The 10,078-nt window shown below is 36.7% G+C and overlaps 1 pseudogene across 1 annotated transcript; it reads left to right on the top strand.

Annotated features, from left to right (window-relative positions):
* Window positions 1-1,607: 1,607 nt before the first annotated feature.
* Window positions 1,608-2,090, top strand: LOC308274233 (protein max-like; annotated as a pseudogene). Its single transcript has one exon. The product of its transcript is annotated as a protein max-like (transcript).
* The last annotated feature ends 7,988 nt before the right edge of the window (window positions 2,091-10,078 follow it).

The following is a 10,078-nucleotide window of genomic DNA, read 5'->3' as shown; positions in this document are numbered from 1 at the left end:
AACCTAAAGGCAGAAGAAGCTAATAGGTGGATTAATATGTAAGATTGCATTAAAATGAAGAGCTTTTGTACAGCAAAGAAAACTCTCAAGAACCTCAATAAAGAGCCAACAGAATGGGAGAAGATTTTTGCCAATTACTCCTCAGATAGAGGACTATATTTTGAATATACAGAAAACTCAAGAAACTCAGTATTAAGGAAACAAATAACCCAATCAAAAAATGGGCAAGTGAACTAGATACTTCACAAAAGAAGAAATTCCAGTGGCTAATAAATGTATGAAAAAACACTCAACATTATAGCAATCAGAGAGGTGCAAATCAAAACTACCCTGAGATTCACCTAACTCCAATTAGAATGGCAATCATTCAAAACACAAACAACAACAAATGCTGGCGGGGATGTGGAGAAGTGGGGACTCTAATACATTGTTGGTGGGATTGCAAATTAGTGCAACCACTTTCAAAAAACAGTATGAAGGATCCTCAGAAGAATGGAAACAAATGTACCATATGATTAAATTAAATAGTGACCATTAAATAGTCATAGTGACCTTCATTTAAGGGAGTTTAAAAAATCTGAAAAATGCTTTGTAAATTATAGATTTTTATTGAGTTTTTTTAGTGACATTGTTTAGCTCCTTTTCACCCCCCCATGGAGCACAACACTCAACTTTTTGGATACTTATCCATGCTTAAAACTTAATACTCTCAGTTAGCTAATTTGCAGTGTTGCAGCATTGAAAGGCCAAAGAATAATAAATGTTTTGAATGAAGGCAAGTTTGGGTAGTCTATCATAACGGCAATGATATTCATTGGTTGGTTACTTTTTCATTATTTTAAACAATACAAGACAGTATTTTTCCTGATGGAAAAACTCCAAGTGGTGGTAAGTAATACTTCCAAGAAAGTATTCCAGAATATCAGATCTCAGAAAATTCAGGTTTAAATAAAGTTTCTTTTTTAGAACTAAAAGATTTCTTTAAGTATTTAGTCTGTAACATGAGTTATAGAACTTTATTTATTTTTTAATTTTTATTGGTGCATTATATTCACACATCATATTGGGGTAAAAACTTGTGTGGACATACATGTACACGTCACCCATTTAGCTCATACCTATTTCCCACCCCATTCCTTCCCCATCCCTCCTTCCCATGTTTGGCTTAGTGGTTGACTTAGATATGTTTAAGTACATTGTGTGTTTTAGAGAATTTCCTTCTTTCCCCCTCCCGAGTTATGGAACTTTAAATGGTAGATCAGAGTCTCTTATAGGATACTCATTTTGCAAAGAAAATTTCGCACAGTTGTGGAAAGTGGATAGAGACTACACTGAGCTAGTCATGAGGGCCCACAGGTGTCAGCCTAATTCTATGTGTCCATTAGCAGAACATTTGACCTTACTACTTCTCAAGTTCATTATCTGTAAACTGAGATACCAAGGTGGTTCTCGCCCGTGTTGTGTGTGTGTGTGTGAGTGAGGGAGCGAGTGCGTGAGTGAGTGCGTGTGTGTGTGGGGGCACTCGGCTTGTTGTTTTGACTTCCCCCTTCCCTCGGCCCCTCCCCTCCCCGCCGCTGCTGCAGTGGCCGCTGCCTGGGCCATAGGAAATGAGCGATAACGATGACATCGAGGTGGAGAGCGACGAAGAGCAACTGAGGTTTCAATCTGCGGCTGACAAACAGGCTCACCATAATGCACTGGAATGAAAACGTAGGGACCACATCAAAGACAGCTTTCACAGTTTGCGGGACTCAGTCCCATCACTCCAAGGAGAAAAGGCATCCCGGGCCCAAATCCTAGACAAAGCCACAGAGTATATCCAGTATATGCGAAGGAAAAACCACACGCACCAGCAAGATATCGATGACCTCAAGCGGCAGAATGCTCTTCTGGAGCAGCAAGTTCGTGCACTGGAGAAGGCGAGGTCGAGTGCCCAACTGCAGACCAACTACCCCTCCTCAGACAACAGCCTCTACACCAACGCCAAGGGCAGCACCATCTCTGCCTTCGATGGGGGCTCAGACTCCAGCTCGGAGTCGGAGCCTGAAGAGCCCCAAAGCAGGAAGAAACTCCGGATGGAGGCCAGCTAAGCCACGCGGGGCAGGCCAGCAATAAAAACTGTCTGTCTCCTCCATCGTCTCATCCTCCTCTCAGTTCATCGTTAGGACCCTCAGAACCATTTAAGAGACTCTATTTTTCTCTCTCTTTTTTTAATTTTTATTTTTACGTAGAAGCTCTTGGACAACAGCTCTCGTTTTCCCTCCCCATTTCCATTTTTTTTTTTTTTTTTTAATCTATTCCCTTCAGGGATTCCCTGTCCCCACCAGGAATTTTTAAACCAAAACACCCCAACTTAGCAGCTTTTTCTGTGGAGGACAGATGGCCGGCCGGACTTCTGAGCACACGATGTCCTGCCTACCCTACCAGCTCCTCCAGCCCCCGGCCGGACTTCTGAGCACACGATGTCCTGCCTACCCTACCAGCTCCTCCAGCCCCACCGGCAAGTGCCTGGAGGACGCTTGCCCTGCGGGCCTCTCCTCCTGGCCCCTCACTTCTGACAGACTTTGTGAATCTGTGAACTGCTCTACTCTGAGAAGATGACCAGTTTGGAGTAATGAAAACTACCCTCTCCTTTGTAAGGATTTTTTTTTCCAAAAAGCTATTTATCGCTCTTGTTGAAAGACCATTTCTTGAAGAAGTTGGTATAAAAGGAAAGTGGGTGCAGATTGACAGAGTCCCTGGCACATTTCACTCCTGCTTCTCTCAGCCGACTATTTAAGCCTACAGTGCCAGCCTTGCAGCGGCCACGTGACACCTGTGGTATGTAAGGGAGGCCAGCAGGGAGGTGCAGCCACAGGGAGTGGTGGGTGGTGCCTGGGTGTGGGGCAGGGAGGGAGGCTTGGGTGGGGTAAGATTTTGTATTAAGGGCCAGTGATAATGTTTTGATATTTATTTCCTGCTACTGAAATTTGAATCTGAGTGAATTGTCCCTATTTCTGATGATGTCGGTATTGCAAAGCGACAGATTCATAAAGTAATGATCAAATTTTCCTTTCTTTTGTGTGTATTTCTAAGAAATAGAGCCAACTGATTTTGTAATGTAAATACCAAGAGCAATTTACCTGGTACTAAACCCGCACCGCAGTGCGGCCCCTTCCTCGCCTCACCCCACTCCTTTCCTTGTCTCCGTTCTGTGATCCAGCCCTGGTTCTGGCTGTGGTCAACAGATCCCGTGGGAGGTTTTGTGTGTTTAGGCCTCATTTCTTTGTCTTTCTCCTTCTCTGTTCCTGGCATTTGCTGATTTCTAGTGTACACTCTGTAGTCTCAGTCTGTGTTTGATTCCATTCCATGGAAATAAAAAGTATGTTGTACATACTGCTGAAGAATTGTCTTGCAAATTAAGGCTTCCCCCTTTACTATAAGACTCTAAATAAAAACTTATTTTATCCTTAAAAAAATAAATGATTACTAATATCTATGACAAGTTTATTAATCTAAGACATGAAGAGTTTGAGAAGTTTCCAAGAAAGACTTAGAAACATTAATTTTGGTGAACTGGGTTACATGGCATTATTTTCTTTTTTAAATATATTTTTACTGATGCATTGTAATCACAAATCATAATGAAAATTAGAATGGCAAGAACATACATGCACGTAGCACTTAGCGAGTTCTACACCACCCACTCCCTCCCCTTCCCTATACATGCTACTAAGATTGGCATTAATAATTTCATATGTGTACTTACTATTATTTGAAGTATTTCCTTCATCACACTTATTCTCCCGATTCTCTAGGCCCACTTCATAGCTCCAGTGGGGTTTCTCTTCTTCTGTTTGGAGTGCCTCTTGTCATAGATTCTTGCCTTGGTCTTCTATTTAATGTGGAGCCTTAGTTCCATTCTGTTTGAAAGAAAAACTTTGCATATGGCCTAATTTTAATTTTAAACCCAATGAAACTCTCTACTTACAGTGGTTTGGGGTTGGAGCCATAGACACCTAATTTTCAGGCTTTCAACTGTAGTTGCATACTTCAACAGGCTAAAAATACACTAATTCAAAGTTTGCAATTATTTCCATTTTCTTATCCAGACCTTGAGGCTTTGGGATGTGAAGTTAAGACTTTAATTTCAGGAGGAAGATTAGTTATTACTAATGAGTCTTCTATATTCTAAGTTGAAACAAAAGATTAATGTAGAAAAATAGTAATTTCTTTGTGGACTACTTAAATATTTTTTGGAGTTTCTAAAAATTATCTTTGGACAAAATATTTTATTAATTAAAAGCCATATTTATTTTGAATAATAAATATGTTAAGCACAAATTAATTTTGTTGAACCCAACATGAAGGCAGAAAATGGTGACTTTAATTATGCTTTCCAGGTGTTAGATTTAAAAAGCACCATTCCTGTCTCATTTCTTTAACATTATAGGATGATAATTTTATAATTATATTTCCAGTGTAAAGTAGTATTTCAGTAAAAATATGACCATCTTGTACAAGAGGTGGCACTTCAGAAGAAATACAGTAAAATATCTAACTTACCCAGGCGTGATGGTGCACGCTTGTAATCCCCGCGCTTGGGAGGCAGAGACAGGAGGATCGCGCAGGTTTGAAGCCAGCCACGCTGGTTTAAGAGACCCTACTTCCAAATAAAAATATAAAAATAGGTCTGGGAGTGTAGCTCAGAGGTAGAAGGGCTTCCAGGCATCCCAGTACCACCAAAAAAAAAAATCTAACTTAAAAAATTTCAGTTTATTTTTTTCAGAGCATAGTATCAAAATATTTGCCCTATTTGGCTTCAAACCCCTAATATTTATGGTTGTCCCTAAAGGTCTATTTTAGAATTAGATGAGATTTGTGACCTGATTAAACATGAAGAGAATTCCTTAATTAGAAATTTTATATTGAAATATTTTAAAATGTTAAATTTTATGACTGAGTCAAATTTCTCTTTTCTTGTATGCTTCTTTATGTCTTTCGTATGTGGCTACTTTATGTAAAGTTTCTTAAAAATGCTAACTAAATTTTTTAGTTTATGAAACATTTTTTAGTTTTTATTTTATTTTTAAAATTAAAAAAATTTATTGGTGCATTATAGTCATACATCTTAATGGAGTACAAGATAGTAGAGGCATATATGAACACATCACCCAATTAGCCCTTCCCCAATTCTCACCCTATTCCCTCCCTCTCCCTCCTTCTCATGTTTGACCTAGTGATTGACTTTGATATATTTGTGAATGTACATAATGTGCATTAGGGAATTTCTCTCTTTCCCCTTCCTATTCCCCTAGTTAGGTCATCTTAATAGCTCATCTATAGTTGGATTGGAAAGTTCTGAGTTCATATCCAGATTCTATTGCTTACTAAACATGTGATCTTTGGCACTTAAGTACTCTAAGTCTTAGTTTCTAGGGGTAAATGATGGTAAGTGGTTGGAAGAATTAGATGTGGTTCCCTTTAATGTTAATTAATATATATAAGAAATTCTTAGGTCACCTTATTTACTCATCTATGGTTTCTCCTTCTTTATCTAGAGATACTCTGATGATTCATTTTTCTCTAGCTTCTGAATATTAGAAAGAGTATCCAATTTCTTATTTCTTATGAGTGACTAATCTCATTTAGTATAATGTTCTCTAGTTCCATTAATTTCTCTGTAAATTATGTAATTTTGTTCTTCTTTATGGCTGAGTAAAATTCCATTCTATACATTTCCCATAGTTTTGTAAGTCATTCATCTGTTGATGGACATCTTGGCTGGTTCCATAGTTTGGCAATGGTAAATTTTGCACCTATGAACATAGATACACATGTATTAGTTCAGTTTCTACTCTTTTGGGTAGATACCCAGAAGTGGTATTGCTGGATCATGTGGTAAGTTTGTTCCCATTCCCATTATTCTGAGGATCCTCCATACTATTTTCCAAAGTAGTTGCACTAATTTGAAATCCCACCAACAATGTCTTAGAGTTCCCACTTCTCCACATTCTCACCACCTTTTATTGTTGCTTGTGTTTTGAATGATTGCCATTCTAGTTGGAGTTAGGTGAAATCCCAGGGTAGTTTTTATTCGCATCTCTCTGTCAATGGTGTTGAACATTTTTTTATGCATTTATTGGCCATTTAAATTTCTTCTTTTGTGAAATGTCTAGTTCACTTGCTCATTTTTTTTGATTGGATTGTTTCCTTAGTGCTGAGTTTCTTGAGTTTTCTATATATTCTAGATATTAGTCCTCTAGCTCAGTGAGGAGTGGATGGCAAAAATATTCTACCATTCTGATTGCTCTCAGCTTAGGTTCTTGATGGTTACCTTTGCTGTAGAAAAGCTCTTCAGTTTAATGCAGTCCCACATATTGATCAGCCTTTTAGGGTTCATCCCAGGGATACAAGGCTGGTTCAACATACAAAAATCAATCCATGTAATTTATCACATAAACAGAACCAAAGATGAAAATCACATGATGATTTAAATCAATGCTTATAAATCACTTGGAAAAATCCAAAATATCCATTTATGGTAAAAGCACTGCAGAGATTCGGAATAGAAGGCACTCTCAATATCATAAAGGTAATCGCTTGTCCTTTCCATCTTTCCATCTCCCCAAGATAAATCTCACAAATATGAACCCTCATATTGTCTGTCCTCTCTTCTACCACCACATCAATGCTCGCTCTCTCTCTCTCTCTCTCTCTCTCTCTCTCTCTCTCTCTCTCTCACACACACACACACACAATATACTTTACATTCTTGTTAAAGTTGACTGTCCATCCAACCTTCTCCTTATTTTTCCAAAAGCCTTGTCATTTCCTCAGATATCATTCTGTATTCCATGAAATCACCTTGATGTCATCATTTTATTTAATTTTCCACATTCAATGGATAAATTATCTCAGTCTTCATAGTATCATGATTTTTTTCTTTTGCATTTTGATATAACAGCCCTAATTATGTTTTTTATTTTCTTATTCTTATATCATTGAAAAATTGTTTTAGTTATTTTCTGCCTATAATAATTCTTTAACATGATTATCCTTAAATGTCAACTTCATTGCCCAATTTCCTTGCTCAGGAAAAGTAATTTTCTAAATCTCAAATCTCTACATTTTTTCTGGATTCAATAAATAAGCTACAACCTATCATTCTACTACTGCAGGGTAAATATCCAGAGTTCTAGGATAAAATAATGATTTAGTCAGCATTTTCCCCAGTCTGAGCAAAATATCTGAAAAGCACAACTTAGAGAAAGAAACTGTCTTACAGTATTTTGAAAGGCTATAGTCAGCCAGTTTCAAGGCAGAAACCATGGTAGCAGGGCTTCAGAGTATGGTAGAAGAAACTCTGATTTCAGTCATGGTGGTCAGAAACAAGAGTATGCAAGGGTCACAGCTAGGCCCCAAATCACAACCTCACTAACCCACTGCTTCAAGCCATGCCTCACCTCTGAACATTGCTGCTTTAAGGACCAACTTCCAATACACAACTTTTGGCGGACATTTCAGGCCAAAACCACAACAATTATCTTTAAAGTGAGTCTATTGTTTTCTGTTCCTTGGATACTCTCCTATTGTCCCCTCCATCGAGCCAGACCCTACTGATCTTTCAGTTAGTAGAAGTTCTATCTTTTCACTGAAGGGCATTTATCTTCATTAGAGCTCAGATTTGGAGCACAGTGAGGTCAGCAGACTTCAGAGTAACGATAGGGTATCTCCATCATTTGATGTTTTCTTTCCAGTATGGCAAAACTCCTGGTTTCTCATTCTTCTGCATTCCCCCCAACACATATTATAATGATAGGTATGTAATAGATTGCACACTAAATGCTTCACATTGATTGATTATGAAGTTTCTATTTCTCTTTAGGGAGTGGGCCATTGAAACTTGGCTGTTTTCCCCTTTGCATTTGTCTGCCAGCATTAAACATTAATTAGACTATGTATTCCAATTTTCAAATATAAGACCTTCTAAAAAATAAATCTTTCAAAAAAAGGTTTTCTCAAATTGTAACTACATTCCGCTGGCTATTTTCCAAACTTGAGACATTTTCTTTCCCTTTGAAAGCTATCCAGACAAAATAGATATTTGAATTTTTTTAAAAAAATTATAGACTTAAGTAGCAATTATGATTTTGCTGAAAAGCCAATAAACTCTTTAACAAGAAAGGAAGAGTTGAATAGAGAACTGGCTTTTCTCTAACAACAGTGGAAAAATGCTATTCAGAGAATTTAGATTTGTTTTCCTACTGTGGAAAATTTAAAGAATTATTTTTAAGGCCATATTAGAAACAGTTCCCAGTAAATGCAGTGAAGGCCTCCCTGGTGAGTTAGAGTGGTTTCTAAATCAATCCCATCAAAAGGAGACTGTGCTTAGAAGCTTTAGAACAAGCTCACAAGGCCTCTGTCCTATGCTTTCCAACAAGAATGAAACAGAACAAATTAGAGAGGAAAGAAGCTCTAGAGAGTTCTTTGCTAAAGATGAAAAGAACACAGGATCTTGAACTGAAGAAAATTATTATTTTCATCATTAAAGCTTGTTTTGGTAGAGGCTTTAAGTGGAAGCAGAACTGCTTTAGAAACTGCTTGGGGTGGTAGAGAGTGGGCACAGGAGGCCTAAGCAGTAAATTAATTCAATCAGCAGAGGAGAGGCACCCAGCCCAGTGACTCTGTGGGGATTGTCCATTCATTCATTAACTATGAAATATAACTGCCTTGACACAGCTGAAAACCAACACATCCACTTATGTTACCAAAGATTGGTATAAATTATTAAAGCCAATGGGAAGAGGAAGCTATTTCTTTTAATCACTCTATCAAATGAGTTCTCTTGAGGGAAACATATTTATTGTACCATCACATTGACACCAGTCTCATTTTCTGAAGAGTATTTTGGTGCAAAGTAGTAATAAATCTCTTCCTCTCTCATCATTTATTATCTTACGAAGACCAATAAAACAGCTATTTAGTCAGTCATGCTTTCTGCCTTTACAAAAACAATGTTTGAAAGAGAGGTAAAAGTATAGGCACAACCATACACACAAAAGTCTCAAAACTCAATTTCTCTTTGTCTTACTCTCTCTCACTTTCTCTTCTGTCTATCATCTTTATTGTTTAAAGACTTTTTACCTTTTTGTTTGGGAACTTGTCAAATTAAAACTATACAGTTGGCATTTGGCAGTGTTAACCTGAAGCCTCTCAGCAAGTGTATGGAACATGTCTGAGACATCTTTTACTATCTCCTTAGGTTGTCAGGAGTAACAGTTGGGTACTTTTAAGAAATAAAACTTTTCAAGAATTATTCTTTCAATTCAATCGCCTCATTTTTTTGTTAAAATATAGAATTCATATGAAATAAAAGATGATTTTAAACTATTACCTCATTTGAAATTTCTCCATTTCTATTTAGGAAATAAAAATTTAAAAATGGTGTGGAATGATTTATGATAGCTTTTGAAACCTCGTGGTAAAAAATAAGATTAATAAAAATTACAGATAATGAAAACATAGAAAATTGGTTATTTAAAAAGAACATGCAAATAACAAGATACTAACAAAACAGAATAGCCACATGAAATTTTAAACCTAAGTACTATTACTTTGTAACACACACATTAAAATGATTTGTTGTGTGTTAAATCAAATGACATCCATTAATCATCTAAAAAATTAAGTTTATTACTTACCAGTGAGTTAAATGAAGTCTGATTCTCAGAGAAATGAGGCTGGCCAGTTGAAATATAGGGAAGCTAGAAAGTGTGCTGGTATTGCTTTTTTGAGTCATTGGGCAAAATTTTCTTCCCTTATTTGTATTTTTTTAAATATGATACTTAGAGTGTGATTTCTGGACAAAGAAAACAGTTGCTATTCAGAGATAAAGTGTTACTGTAGAAATTATGTCTTAGATACAAAAAGGATTCTAAAACTAATAAGTGAGTTTTAGAACATCTTATAATACTAGCTTAGCATAAAAATAAAATCTATTTTCACATATATGAATCAAATAATAAATATTAAAAAATTAAAATATCAATAATATTTAGTGATAAGCTTGAAGAAATATATATAAATTTAAAATTTG

The sequence above is a fragment of the Muscardinus avellanarius genome (assembly GCF_963383645.1).
Source record: "Muscardinus avellanarius genome assembly, chromosome: 15".
Classification (NCBI taxonomy): domain Eukaryota; kingdom Metazoa; phylum Chordata; class Mammalia; order Rodentia; family Gliridae; genus Muscardinus; species Muscardinus avellanarius.
Note: the sequence above shows the minus strand (reverse complement) of the source record. Positions and strands in the feature narration are given on the sequence as shown.